This window comes from Glycine max, chromosome 11, assembly GCF_000004515.6.
Source record: "Glycine max cultivar Williams 82 chromosome 11, Glycine_max_v4.0, whole genome shotgun sequence".
Classification (NCBI taxonomy): Eukaryota; Viridiplantae; Streptophyta; class Magnoliopsida; order Fabales; family Fabaceae; genus Glycine; species Glycine max.
This window is the reverse complement of record NC_038247.2, coordinates 11,800,373-11,814,534: the sequence shown is the minus strand read 5'-3', so window position 1 is coordinate 11,814,534 and position 14,162 is coordinate 11,800,373. Positions and strand designations below refer to the sequence as shown.

General features: G+C 37.9%; 1 pseudogene; it reads left to right on the top strand.

Annotated features, from left to right (window-relative positions):
• The first annotated feature begins 397 nt into the window (after positions 1–397).
• LOC102664300 (leucine-rich repeat receptor-like tyrosine-protein kinase PXC3) lies at positions 398–8,866 on the top strand (annotated as a pseudogene).
• Positions 8,867–14,162: the final 5,296 nt, after the last annotated feature.

The window sequence follows — 14,162 nt, the reverse complement described above, 5'->3', positions numbered from 1 at the left end:
ACATATCTCGAAAGATATTTATAACAAAAACAATGTATGCCGTGATGGTAATGCTATATACCAGTGATGGTTCACTCAAGCAAAAAAAATATAAAAGCGTCTTAACTTCTTATGTTAGTGAACTACTTGTACCCACAGGCAATACAAATTGAACAAAAAACATGTTAATTAACTTTGAGTGTCAACACCGCAAGCAGAAGCAGAAACATGTATGGTTAAGCTATTATTGTATTACAATAACAATAAAGTTTTTCATCACTCTCACTAAGTTATACATCAAGCAAATGAATGAGTTTGTAAGCACATTAACGTTATAATAATAGCTGAGAATCACTAGACTGGTGTATTGCCACCACTGCTTGGTAATCTTACCGATCTTCAAGTCTTGAAGCTTCAAATGAACAGGCTTTATGGTGGAATCCCTATTGAAATTGGCCAACTTCATAAGTTGTCAATATTGAATTTAAGCTGGAATTCTCTGGGTGGATCAATTCCATCTGAGATTACAAAGTTGAGCAGTCTTACTTTCCTGAACTTGCAAAGCAACAATCTGAGTGGTTCCATACCAACATTCATTGAAAACCTGAAACTTCTAATTGAACTCCAACTTAGGGAAAACCAGCTAAGTGGTATGATACCAAGCATGCTGCAGAGTCTGCTGGTGTCACTGAATCTTAGTAGCAACCACTTTAGTGGTAATATTGTTAGCAGTTTTGGTAATTTTGTTAACCTGGAAGTTTTGGATGTTGGGAATTTTCAATAAACCATATACAATACCAAATGAGCACCAAAACACATTACGTCAGATTATCAAGAGGTTTTAAGGAATACCTGGATCCATAGAGCTTGATTAACATGCAGCGGAATCTGACAGTGGTCACGAATAATTGGTTTAATGACCTTCCTCAACCAAATCACCTTCTTCCTTATGGGACCTTCGTTTTCTCTTCAGATGGGGAGAGGAGAAACTGTTTGTTGATTTGGTATATTGGAGACCATAACCCTGCCTTGTGTTTTAAACCTATTAGGGTTCCCATTATCCCCTAATGGGCCAAACTGGTTTCCTCTCATTAAGTCCATATCAATTATCTGTTGGCAGTCTAATGGGCTCACTTAAATAGATCACTTTATATTGAACCCATTTAAATGTAAATAACTAATATAAATGTTATAATACAATATGTAGACCATATTAATTAATTTGGAATTATAAAATTCCTAACATTGGATCTCTCAAATAACAAATTTTCTTGTCCATGTCACAAGGAACTAACTGAAATATCAGCTTTGACACAGTTGTTACTTGCTAACAATCCACTACTGTCTGGTGAAATTCCAAAATTCAGTGAACATGTTGAAGTTGTATCTTCTGAAACTGGCCTGGTAAATAATACTGTACAGTACAACCCAATAGCCAACAGGCCCAACACTGTCTCTAAGAAGGGAATATCTATCAGTGGCAGTTCTCATTGCAATGTTCTTGTTGGCCTTGTCATCCTGCTCATTGTGTCAGTGTCACGACACTATTACAGGGTTAATGATGAGCATTTACCGTCAAGAGAAGATCATCAACATCCTCAGGTCATCCAAAGTAACTTATTAACTCCTAATGGAATACACAGATCAAGCATTGACTTCTACAAAGCCATGGAAGCTGTTGTTGAAGCATTAAAAGATGTTACTCTGAAAACAAGGTTTTCAACTTATTATAAGGTCATCATGCCGTCCAAATCAATCTATTTTGTCAAGAAACTAAACTGTTCTGACAAGATATTGTCAGTGGGAAGTCATGATAAATTTGTGAAAGAGCTAGAAGTGTTGGCACATTTGAACAATTTAAATGTCATGACTCCTTTGGCGTATGTTCTGTCCATTGATACCGCTTATATACTATATGAATATATCTCAAAGGGTTCCCTCTTTGATGTTCTTCATGGAAGTATGGAAAACTCTTTAGATTGGGCTAGTAGATATAGTATAGATGTTGGGGTAGCTCAAATACTGCCTTTACTTCATGAATTTGCCTCTAGTCCAATAATGCTCCTTGATTTGACAAGTAAAAGTATTATGCTGAAGTCCCTTAAGGAGCCTCTAGTTGGGGATATTGAACAGTACAAGGTGACTGATCCCTCAAAGAGTACACGGAATTTTTATGCAGTTGTTGGTTCTGTTGATTATATTCCTCCAAATCAGAAACTCTTCAACCTTATATTCCTTCCTATTAGTTTGTCATATATGTTCATCCACCAAAGACTATATAAATTTTTAGGGGCAATGGGGGTTAAATAGTTTTTGAATTCCAAAAAGTGAACAAATTTTTGTAGATATTTTAAGCAAAGTTGTCTCTATCATTTGCATAATATCAATCCTGGGTTATTATTCAATCACTGTGATAGGGGGCAGTGATTAAACATGCTTATGTCAAAAGGAAAATGGATGGGCCATTGGTTAACAGGGCCTAAACGGACTCAACAGTTAGTTAGTTAGAGAAGTTATCAGTTAGTTACTAATTGTATCCTAACAATGAGAGAAAAATGTGTCTTTTGGCTAACATTGTGATAGATACCAACTGGTAAGGGAATAAGGACTGAATTTTATTCAAAAGAAACAGAACAGAAATTACAAATTACACAGGAAACTGAGTAGACTAGTTAATACATAGGTTTCCCCCAAGATGTTTGAGAGCCTGGTCTCTCCCTTCCTGACAACCCACTAAAAAACTGCCTAACCCCCCTACTGTTACTCCAGAATTTATTCTGCAATAACTGCTTAAGGCAGTTACGTATGGTCCTAAAAACACACACATAATTTATTCTGCAATAACTGCTTAAGGCAGTTATGTATGGTCCTAAAAACACACACACCTAATTAAAATAACAACTGCTTGAAATAACTACCATAAACAACAACTGAAACAATTCAGTCCTATTAATAAATCTTAAGTCTTGGCTCTCCTCTTATAATATTTACTTATAAGAGGCCTAACAATACTCCCCCCCCCCCCAAAAGAGTCACCTTGTCCTCAAGGTGAAAAGAAGGAAATTGGTGCATGATGGTGTCTACTAGTTCCCAAGTGGCTTCAAAGTTTGGGAGGTCAGTCCATTGAATAAGCACCTCGGCAATCCCTGTAGCAGTGTTACGCACCGCTTTTACAGCAGCCGGTGTTACCTGCAACTCCAACTCCTCCAATAACATAGGTGGTAAAGGTTGAGGATTCGCTGAAGGGGAAAGAGCCTTCTTGAGTAAAGAAACATGGAATACCGGGTGGATTTTACTCTCCGGTGGAAGGACTAACTCAAAAGCAACTGCCCCAATCTGTTTTGTGATTTGGTAAGGACCATAAAAATGTGGACTAAGCTTCTCATTTGTCTTCCTAGCCAATGACCGTAGCCTATATGGCTGTAACTTGAGATACACCCAATCGCTAACATTTAATGGTATTGAACGCCTAGATCGGTCAGCATACTTCTTCATTTGATTCTGCGCCTTGGCCAAATTTCCTTTGAGATCATGTAACATTTGGTCCCTGTCATTAGTCATCACAGTTACTTCTTCCACAATTGATGGAATAGTGGCTCCTTTCAAAAGATGGGGTGGGTCACGACCATACACCTTTGAAAGGAGTCAATTTCAGAGAGTTGTTGTAGTTGGTGTTAAACCAAAACTTAGCCCAACTTAACCACTTAGGCCATTGTTGAGGTTTAGTTCCTGTGAGGCACCGCAGATAAGTCTCCAAGCAACGATTGACCACCTCGGTTTGGCCATCTGTTTGGGGATGGTAAGCAGAGCTAAATTTAAGTCTAGTGCCGGCCAATTTGAACAATTCTGACCAAAAGTGGCTGAGAAAAATTTTGTCACAATCCGATACAATCGAAGAAGGGAACCCGTGCAATTTAACTATCTCTTTGATAAAAACTTCAGCAACCTCTTTTGCAGTAAAGGGATGGCTAAGTGCAAGGAAATGAGCGTATTTAGTCAATCTATCAACCACTACTAAGATGACATTTTATCCGTGAGCCTTGGGTAGCCCTTCAATGAAGTCCATGGATATATCAGCCCACACTTGAGTTGGTATAGGCAATGGTTGAAGAAGTCCTGCTGGAGAAAGAGCTTGATATTTATTCATTTGGCATACCTCACATATAGCTACATGTTGCTGGATGTCTTTCCGCATTCCCTCCCAATAAACAACTTCTGAAATTCGTTTATAGGTTCTAAAGAAATCCGAATGTCCCCCCACAGCCGAATTGTAAAATTCTTGTAACAACAATGGAATTCGAGAAGAGCCTTTGGGAAGCACTAACAGTTTCTGGTTCTGAAATTTATAGCCTGGATGGGAATTAATATCTTGTATCAGATCATGAATGATTCCTTGGAGCTAAGGATCACAGTGAATTTCAGTTTCCCAATCTTTTAATTGCTCAAAGTGGACTGAAGACAAAGCTGAAAATGTCATCTTTCTAGAGAGAGCATCAGCCACCCCGTTTTCCTTTCCTGGTCTATATTGTATCTCAAAATCCAAACCCATGAGTTTAGAGGTCCACCTGAAATATTCCTCGCCCATTACTCGCTGTTCAGTGAGGAATTTGAGGCTCTTCTGATCAGTTAAAATTATGAAGTGCCTTCCCAACAAGTAGTGCCTCCATTTTTGGACAGCCATCACAATTGCCATTAATTCCCTCTCATACACTGACTTAGTTTGCGCCCTATCAGATAAAGTTTGGCTGAGAAAAGCCACAGGTTTGCCCTCCTGCATTAGAACTACTCCTAGCCCTTTGTTGGATGCATCAGTTTCTATAGTAAACATTTTGGAAAAATCTGGGACTGTCAGAATAGGCAATTCAGCCACCAATTGCTTTAAGTTTTCCAAGGCAGCTTGTGCTTCCTCATTCCACTGAAACTTATCTTTCTTCAACAATTGAGTCAAAGGTCGGGCTATCTTACCATAGTCCTTAACAAACCTTCTATAGTAACCCATCAACCCCAAAAATCCCCTTAGAGCCTTAACATCCTTGGGTATAGGATAGTCCAACATAGCATCAATTTTTCGGGGGTCTACTGCCACGCCTTTTGCAGAAATGATATGACCCAAATATTCCAATTGAGTTTGGCTAAAAGTACATTTTTTTCTTATTAGCAAACAACTGGTTCTCCTTCAACAATGCCAAAACAGCCCGTAAATGCTCCTTATGGTCATCCTCACCTTTGCTGTAAACCAGAATATCGTCAAAGAAAACAAGTACAAATTTCCTCAAATATGGCTTTAGCACCTCGTTCATAAGAGATTGGAAGGTGGAAGGTGCATTGGTGAGTCCAAATGGCATGACAACAAACTCATAATGCCCTTCATGAGTCCGGAAAGCCGTTTTATGAATGTCCTCCTCACGCATCCTGATCTGATGGTAACCAGATCGTAAATCCAACTTTGAAAAAACCATCGCTCCTCCCAATTCATCAAGCAGTTCATCTACAATAGGAATAGGAAACTTATATGGTATAGTAATCTTGTTAAGAGCCCGATAATCTACACAAAAATGCCATCCACCATCTTTTTTCTTCACCAAGATTATAGGACTAGAATAAGGACTAACACTAGTTCTGATTATACCAGAGTTAAGCATATCATCTACTAACCTTTCAATTTCATTTTTCTGGTAATGTGGGTACCTATAAGGTCTGATGTTGGGAATATTAGACTCTTCCTTCAATCGAATCACATGATCTTGCCTCCTAGGGGGTGGTAATCCTTTCGACTCTTGAAAGACTGATTCATACTCTTCCAAAATCGATTTTGTCCAAGCAGGATAAATTGTTGACTCTCTACCTTCCCCTTGCAAGTGACAGTACTTCACCAGGAATCCTTGATCTTGATCACTTAGAGTCTTTAGGATAGATTTTAAAGAGGCTACAACCCTAGTTAAAGCCGAGTCTCCCTTCAATGTGTGGTATCCGTTCGCAATTGGAATTTTAAGAGTTAATTCACGAAAATTTGCTCTTACTTCTCCCAAACTAGCCAACCATTCCATTCCCAACACCACATCCACTCCTCCAAGATCAAAGACATAGAAATCTTGTTGAATTTTTAGACCCAGCATCTCCAATGTCAATTCGGAACATATATCTTCACAATCTAGCTTTCTCCCATCACCCACCTCCACAGTATAGATGGAGGTTGCCTTCATATCTAATTCTTGTTGTTTCACAAACGTGGCTGAAATAAAATTATGAGAGGCTCCACAATCAATAAGTACCATGACTTGTTCCTTCCCAATCTTACCCCACAACTTAATTGTTTTCTTTGATGACAGGCCAACAATACTACACATAGACAACTGAAGGTCTTTTGGCTCCCCCTCTTCCTCAATTGCATTAGTATCCCCCGCTGTACCCACTTCGTCATCCTCTTTGGTCAACACTAAAACTTGTAACTGTTTGTTGGCACACACATGGCCTGGACCAAACTTTTCATCACACTGGAAACACAATCCCTTCCTAGACCTCTCTTGTAACTCCGCATCTGTTAACTTTATAAAGTTTCTTCCTCTGAAGGTATTGGAAACCTTCACTACACTTCCCTCTCCGGTAGAACTTCCAGTCCCGGACACATTGGATTGTTGCTTCGCTCTTGGTTCCCACGTCACTGTGCGGTTGCTGTTGTACGTCTTCATTGGCCTGCTCATCGCACTTGTTGGATTTCCCCCCTTGATGGACAACTAGTTTTTCTCATCCACTCGCTGTGCACAATCCATTAAATCAGACAAACTTTCTGTTGGATGGAGCTTTAACTCTGCCCTAATTATTTCCTTTAGTCCATTCATAAAAATCCCTCTCAAGTACGCCGATTCTACACTCTTTAACGGACCAGCATAGAGTTCAAACTTCTCTCTGTATTCTTCCACTGAGCCTGTTTGTTTGAGACTCAACAACAATTCAAAAGGACTGCCAACCATGGTGGGTTGGAAACGTCTAATAACCGCTGTCCGAAAATCCTCCCAATTTGGATGGTGCGTAGAAAACTCCCACCATTGATACCAAGTCAGCGCTTTCCCTTCCATTGCTACCATAACCGTCTGCAACTTTTCCTCTCCAGACATCCCCTTCAAATCAAAATACCTCTCTACTCTGGTTGTCCAGCCATACGCATCCTCTCCATCAAAAACAGGTATCTCTAACTTCCTCCATCTATCCACTTTGTGTCGTCCTCCATTGTGACTTCCGTGTGTTTTACCTTGAGAAATTGTGTGGCTGTGTTTGCTGCTCTCTTCTTCCTGTCTGGCACGAATTTCTTGCACTGTGGCATGCACTTCTCTTAACTGTTCAACACTCTTCTCTATTGTTTCACGCATCGCCAGCAAGCCTTCAAACCCCCTCTCCAATGCCTCCATTCTAGCCTCCATGCTGCGTGTTGACACCATGAATTTGTCTCCAGGAACTAGTTGCTCTGATACTAGTTGATAGATACCAACTGGTAAGGGAATAAGGACTGAATTTTATTCAAAAGAAACAGAACAAAAATTACAAATTACACAGGAAACTGAGTAGACTAGTTAATACATAGGTTTCCCCCAAGATGTTTGAGAGCCTGGTCTCTCCCTTCCTGACAACCCACTAAAAAACTGCCTAACCCCCCTGCTGTTACTCCAGAATTTATTCTGCAATAACTGCTTAAGGCAGTTACGTATGCTTGAAATAACTACCATAAACAACAACTTAAACAATTCAGTCCTATTAATAAATCTTAAGTCTTGGCTCTCCTCTTATAATATTTACTTCTAAGAGGCCTAACGCATTGTTAATGTGATAGGAAAGTTTGAATTTCTCTAGGAATTTCATTTTCTCTTCACCTAGTCTACACTTCCATTGAATATAGTCTAGAATTTTGTTCTTCAATAGAGCAAGTTTCATTTTTCTGTTAGTTTTGCACTACCAATGTAACAATTGGTATTAGAAGTTTAGAACTTTCCGCCACGTCTCTCAGTTGCAAACGAGCAACACAATTGGTGACACCAACATTGCAGAGATTGCCTGAGATTAGTTGAAAGGGCCAATGAATAGGTAGTATGGAGCATGATGAAATATTAGGATCCAATTGCAAAAATGTCCTCAGTTAATGCTATAATTGTAAAACTGAAGCCAATGACTTCATTGTAGACAACTTTCCCAGCTTCTCACCTAATGGATAAGGTGCATGCTTTGGGGAAAGTATTAATAGGGACCAATGAAGTCAAACTCTTCAGATTATGTTGAGTCTAGTATGGAATTATGCTCTTCAATAAAGCAAGTTAAACTTTTCCATTAATTATGCAGACCTGGAGTAACACATTATTTCTGTTTAGGCAAACCTAAATAGATTCATCAAATACTTGAGCATTTACTTGAAAATGGCATTTAAACATTTTTCCTCATGCATACTATGAAGCACCGAGACTGACACGGATGCGTGTCGGACACCGAACATGGCAAGGGACTGGAGTGTCCGTGCTTCATAGCATGCATATGCTCTTAATGATTTAGATTTCAGTGAGACTACCAAGCTATTTTACTGTTTCTAAGCTCTTAACTTATTTTGTTTTTTTGGTTGGCAGAGTATGCATACATAATGACAATAACAATGGCTGGGAATGTCTAGAGTTTTGGTGTCATTCTGCTTGAACCGCTAACAGGAAAAACTGCAGTGACTAAGAGAATGGAGTTGGTAAAGTGGGTTTTAAGTAATCCAACAGACCAAGATTACATTCTTGATTTTAATGTCAGTAAAACATCACAAGTCATTAGAAACCACATGCTTGATATTCTCGAGATTGCTCTTGTTTGTGTTAGTACATCCCCAGAAGTATGACCAACAATGAAGAGTTACATATGCTGATAAATGCTATATGAAGTCAAACTCTTCATATTTGGAATAAATCTTCAAAAGAGACTTTTCTATATTTGGGTGATGCTTTGAGTCTTGAAAATATGAAAGCATAGGGTTAGCATAATCTTACTTTGTTCGGATTTGGGCTTTAATTTGTAGATGGAATGAAAATAATATTTATTGGAAGAGAGACTCCAATTAATATTACCAATCAAATTTTATAATAAAATTGATAGATATTTCATATATAAATATAATTTCCATTCCATGGAACACGGTAAGGACTAACGAAAATCTTGCATTTCGAGTCATTTCCTACGATCAACTGCACATTTTCCATTCTACCAAGGGTCTCAGTATGTCATTGTTGTGAGTCAAAGTCCAAGAAAATATTTACGGTACTACATACTAAGCAAACCAAGTGTGCATAATACGTAAAGTTTGCTTAGAAAACATTTATGGTAAGTGCGTATAAGATGGGGAAACAAATCAGAAATGAGAAAAATTATGAATATTAATATATTATTTTTATTTCATTAAGGAAATAAAAAAACATTTTAAAAAATATATTTTATATAATTTTTCTTCAATTTAATTTAAAATTATTAGTCAATTTTTTCTTACCAAATAGCAAAAACAAATATTTATTATTTTTAAAAAAATATATAAATATTTTCAATTTTTAGAAGTACAAGGGCAAATATATTTGGCTAGTAGCAAAATTGTTCAGTTCCTAATTCTCTCTGCAAATTGAAGCATAAATATATTGTATTTGAATTTGTTATTGAATGCATGACATCAGTTGAGAAATATGCAAGTAAATCTATTATATTCCACATTTCATCAATATCAAATACAAATAACTCATCAAGATCAACTTCAAGAAGTGCATTTTTTCCTTGCATGCATGAAAACATAATATAAGTAAAAAGGTCTTCACCTTTCCAAGTATAAGTTCTCGCCCAACTAGTTCCAAAAACTTCAGGTCAACATGGATTGGCTAAACTGTTGGGAATTTTCAATAAACCATATACAATACCAAATGAGCACCAAAACACATTACGTCAGATTATCAAGAGGTTTTAAGGAATACATGGATCCATAGAGTTTGATTAACGCGCAGCGGAATCTGACAGTGGTCACGAACAATTGGTTTAATGACCTTCCTCAACCAAATCACCTTCTTCCTTATGAGACCTTCGTTTTCTCTTCAGATGGGGAGAGGATAAACTGTTTATTGATTTGGTATATTGGGGACCATAACCATGCCTTATGTTTTAAACCTATTAGGGTTCCCATTATCCCCTAATGGGCCAAACTGGTTTCCGCTCATTAAGTCCATATCAATTATCTGTTGGCAGTCTAATGGGCTCACTTAAATAGATGACTTTATATTGAACCCATTTAAATGTAAATAACTAATATAAATGTTATAATATAATATGTAGTCCATATTAATTAATTAGGAATTATAAAATTCCTAACAATCTCCCACTTGGGCTTCATATTAACATTAAACATTTATATCACAAAATTCTTTAGACGCGCAACCGTACGTTATTTACTTTTAGACTCCTTTTATACAATCTGGTCCATCTCATACAGCAACAGGAAAACACTTCAGTTTTCATCATAATTTAGCTTGACTAAGCCACAATGATCACCACTGTTACTCATACTCGATGACATAGATCAAATATGGATAAGCGGCATGAAAATTACATACAATGTGATCTTAATCATGTCTATTTCCAACTAGTCCAAACTTTATTCTTTATAGAGATCAATCCAAAATGCAATACAAATATTGCACACAAACAAACTTATAATGAAATGATAAACTTCAACTTTATTTCTGCAGAAAATCCAAATAACAAATATGTTTGTAAATCATAAGATATAGAACATAAGTAAGACTCCCACTAAACTAAGGTACTATCAAGAATTATACCCATATGAGCAGTGTGCTCGTGAAAAAAAACTTTAGTGTCATACCTTTAGTAAGTGGATCAGCTAGCATGGAATAAGTTCCTATATGTTCTATACAAATCTATATTTTCTGGATTCTTTATTTAACAACCAAATACCTTATGTCAACAAACTTTTATTTGGTTGAATCCTTAATAAGACTGCTAAGATATTGTCTCAATAAACACCTGATGGCTACTTAATGTTGGCGACAACAAGCAAGCCAGTTACAATAATTTAGCAATCATAAATTCTAGTATAATGTCTCATAGCAAAATATTAACTCCACCAACATGGTCAAATGTGAATCCTTATGTGAAGTGATTGCTATTGAAACATTCTGAAATAATCGAAGTCAGAATACCCAATGATCTCTAAACTTCTAGACTTTCGATATGAAAACACGTAAATTCTTGTTCTCTTCAATTAACGCATAATGCGCTTTACTACTTCTAGTGTTACATGCCAAGATTACTCATATATCACCTTAGGATTCCCACAAAATAATTTCAAACTCCAAATTTTACACATGCAGATTTGGGATTCACATAATATGAGTAATTTAAACCATAGTAGTAACAACAACAACAACAATTAAAGAAAAGAACAAGAAACATGCAATGCATAAATAATCTTTATGGTAAATTTCAAGACCCAAAAAAGATACCTAGTGCACCATTAATCCTCAATATTTGGATTGAAAAAAACTAACTGCAAGCGGTACTCTCAATGCATTGATCAAACATTGGTGATAAGTCCTGTCAAACAAAGGTTATCTTTGGACACTCCATTGCTCACATGGAAAACTTATATGATGATTATTCTGGTCAAATAATGATTGTCTTTGAACATTTCATTATTCACATGGAAAATCACACTATTTATAATCACCACATGTTTACCATTGCAAGCATGTAATTATTCTGTCAAATTGTGTCTTCCTTTGGGCTGAGCACAATTCACATGAATAATTTCATGCAACATCCATGTAAATTCAATCAAATAAATTTACGCAACAGAGGTTACTTTGGCAACATGTTGTTTCAATCAATTTAACCAAAAATACAAGACAATTTAATACAATAAATGGGAGGTCTTAAACTTACACAAATTTTCTTAAAATTACACAATTTAACCAAAAGAATCCTTTAAAGATACTAGAGAAAAGGTTTCTTTATAGTTAATGTCTTCCTTCTGAGAAAAGTCTTTAGTCAATGCCTTTCTTTATAGTCAATGCCTATCCCTTAGGGGAAACCCTCTTTCTTAGTCATTCCCCCTTTTCTTACTACTAATTATCTAATCCTTTCTTCTATTATTTTTAGTTTTAATTTTTTTTGTGATAACCTGCATGGTAGTTGTTTCTTTTGTAACCAGTCCATATTTTTTCTCTGAAGAACCTATCATGGCAGGGGATCATCCACAAAGGATGACGCTAGAGCACTACTCTTGCTCCGCCACACCTCAGTACTTCATCAGCATAGCCAGACCGGATGTGCAAGTGGCCAACATCTCATATCCACATTCCCTCATCCAGCTGATCCAGGGGAATCTGTTTCACGGCCTACTAAGTGGCTTCATACATTGAGATCAGTAACACGATGAAGATAGCAGGGGTTCCATAAGACGTCATCCGCCTCAACTTATTCTCTTTCTCCTTGGTCGGTGAAGCAAAAAGATGGCTTCACTCGTTCAAGAGGAATAGCCCACGGACATGGGAAGAGGTGGTGGAGAAGTTCCTAAAGAAGTACTCTCCGGAGTCCAAGACTGTTGAGGGTAAGGTGGAAATCTCATCCTTCCACCAACACCCTGACGAATCACTAAGTGAAGCATTTGACCGCTTCCATGGGTTACTTCGAAAGATTTCTACACATGGGTTCAACGAGCCAGTCAAGCTCAACATCTTCATTGATGGCTTGCGACCCCATTCCAAGCAACTCCTCGACACCTCCGCTGGTGGGAAGATCAAGCCGAAGACTCCAAAAAAAGCCATGGAGCTAATAGAGAATATGGCAGCCAGTGATCATGTCATCCTCTGTGATCGAGCCTACACGCCCACAAAGAAAAGCCTTCTTAAGCTCACTTCTCAAGATGTTATGTTGGCTCAAAACAAGCTCCTGGCCAAGACCTTAGAGACCCTCACAACAACTCTAAGTAATCTTCCTCAACAACTACATGTAGTGCAACCTTCTCCATATTCAGTCATGCATATTGGGAGATGCAACATTTGTGGTGGCACTCACGAGTCAGGCTTATGCATGGTCCAAGATGACGCATCCAATGAAGTTAACTACATGGGCAGTCAGAATCATCATGGATTCCATCAAGAAGGACCACTAGGATTCTATCAAAGAGGTAATTTTTCGCAAGGCCACGGTTGGAGATCCCATCCAGGGAATAATTTCAACCAAGGAGGTTCATCTCATCAGCCTCCCAGCCAAGGGCCCATTCGACAGGAAAAACCTACTAAGCAGGAGGAATTGATGGTACAGTTTATGCAGAGGATCCAGTCACATTAGAAGAGTATTGATGCAACAATAAGGAATCTGGAGGTACAGATGGGCCAACTAGCTAAGAAAATTGTTTAAAGGTCCACTAGAACCTTTGGGGCCAATACTGAGATGAATCCCAAAGAGGAGTGCAAGGTAATTTTCACTAGGAGGGAAAGTGCTGAGAAGGAAAAGAGAATTGAGGAGGATGTGCATGATGAGGAAGGAGAAAAGAAGAAGAAGGAGAAAAAGATAAGTAAGGAAAGTGGTGATGAGGTCTCAACCACTAAGACCAAGACCAAGAGCCAGTTAGCTTGGGAGGCTATAAGAGAGATACCACCAGCCTCATCAAAGGAGGCACCGTACCCTCTGGTGCCATCAAAGAAGGACAAAGAATGCTACTTCAAGCGGTTCCTTGACATATTCCTGAAGCTGGAGGTTACTATCCCTTTTGGATAGGCCCTACAGCAGATGTCGTTGTACAAAAAGTTCTTAAAGGACCTCCTTATAAAAAAGGGAAAGTACATCAACAGCGAAACTATTATGGTGGGAGAAAATTACAGTGCAGTAATATAGAAGCTACCTCCCAAGTTTAAAGATCCAGGAAGCATCACTATCCCATGCTCTATTGGGAGTGTATCCGTAGGTAAGACTCTTATTGACTTAGGAGCAAGTATCAATTTGATGTCACTTTCTATGTGCAAGAGAATATGGAACCTTAAGATTGACCCTACAAGGATGATACTACAACTGGCAAACCGCTCCATCACAAGACTAGTCAGAGTGGTAGAAGATGTCTTAATCAAAGTCCATCAACTAACATTTCTGATGGACTTTGTAATCATGGACAT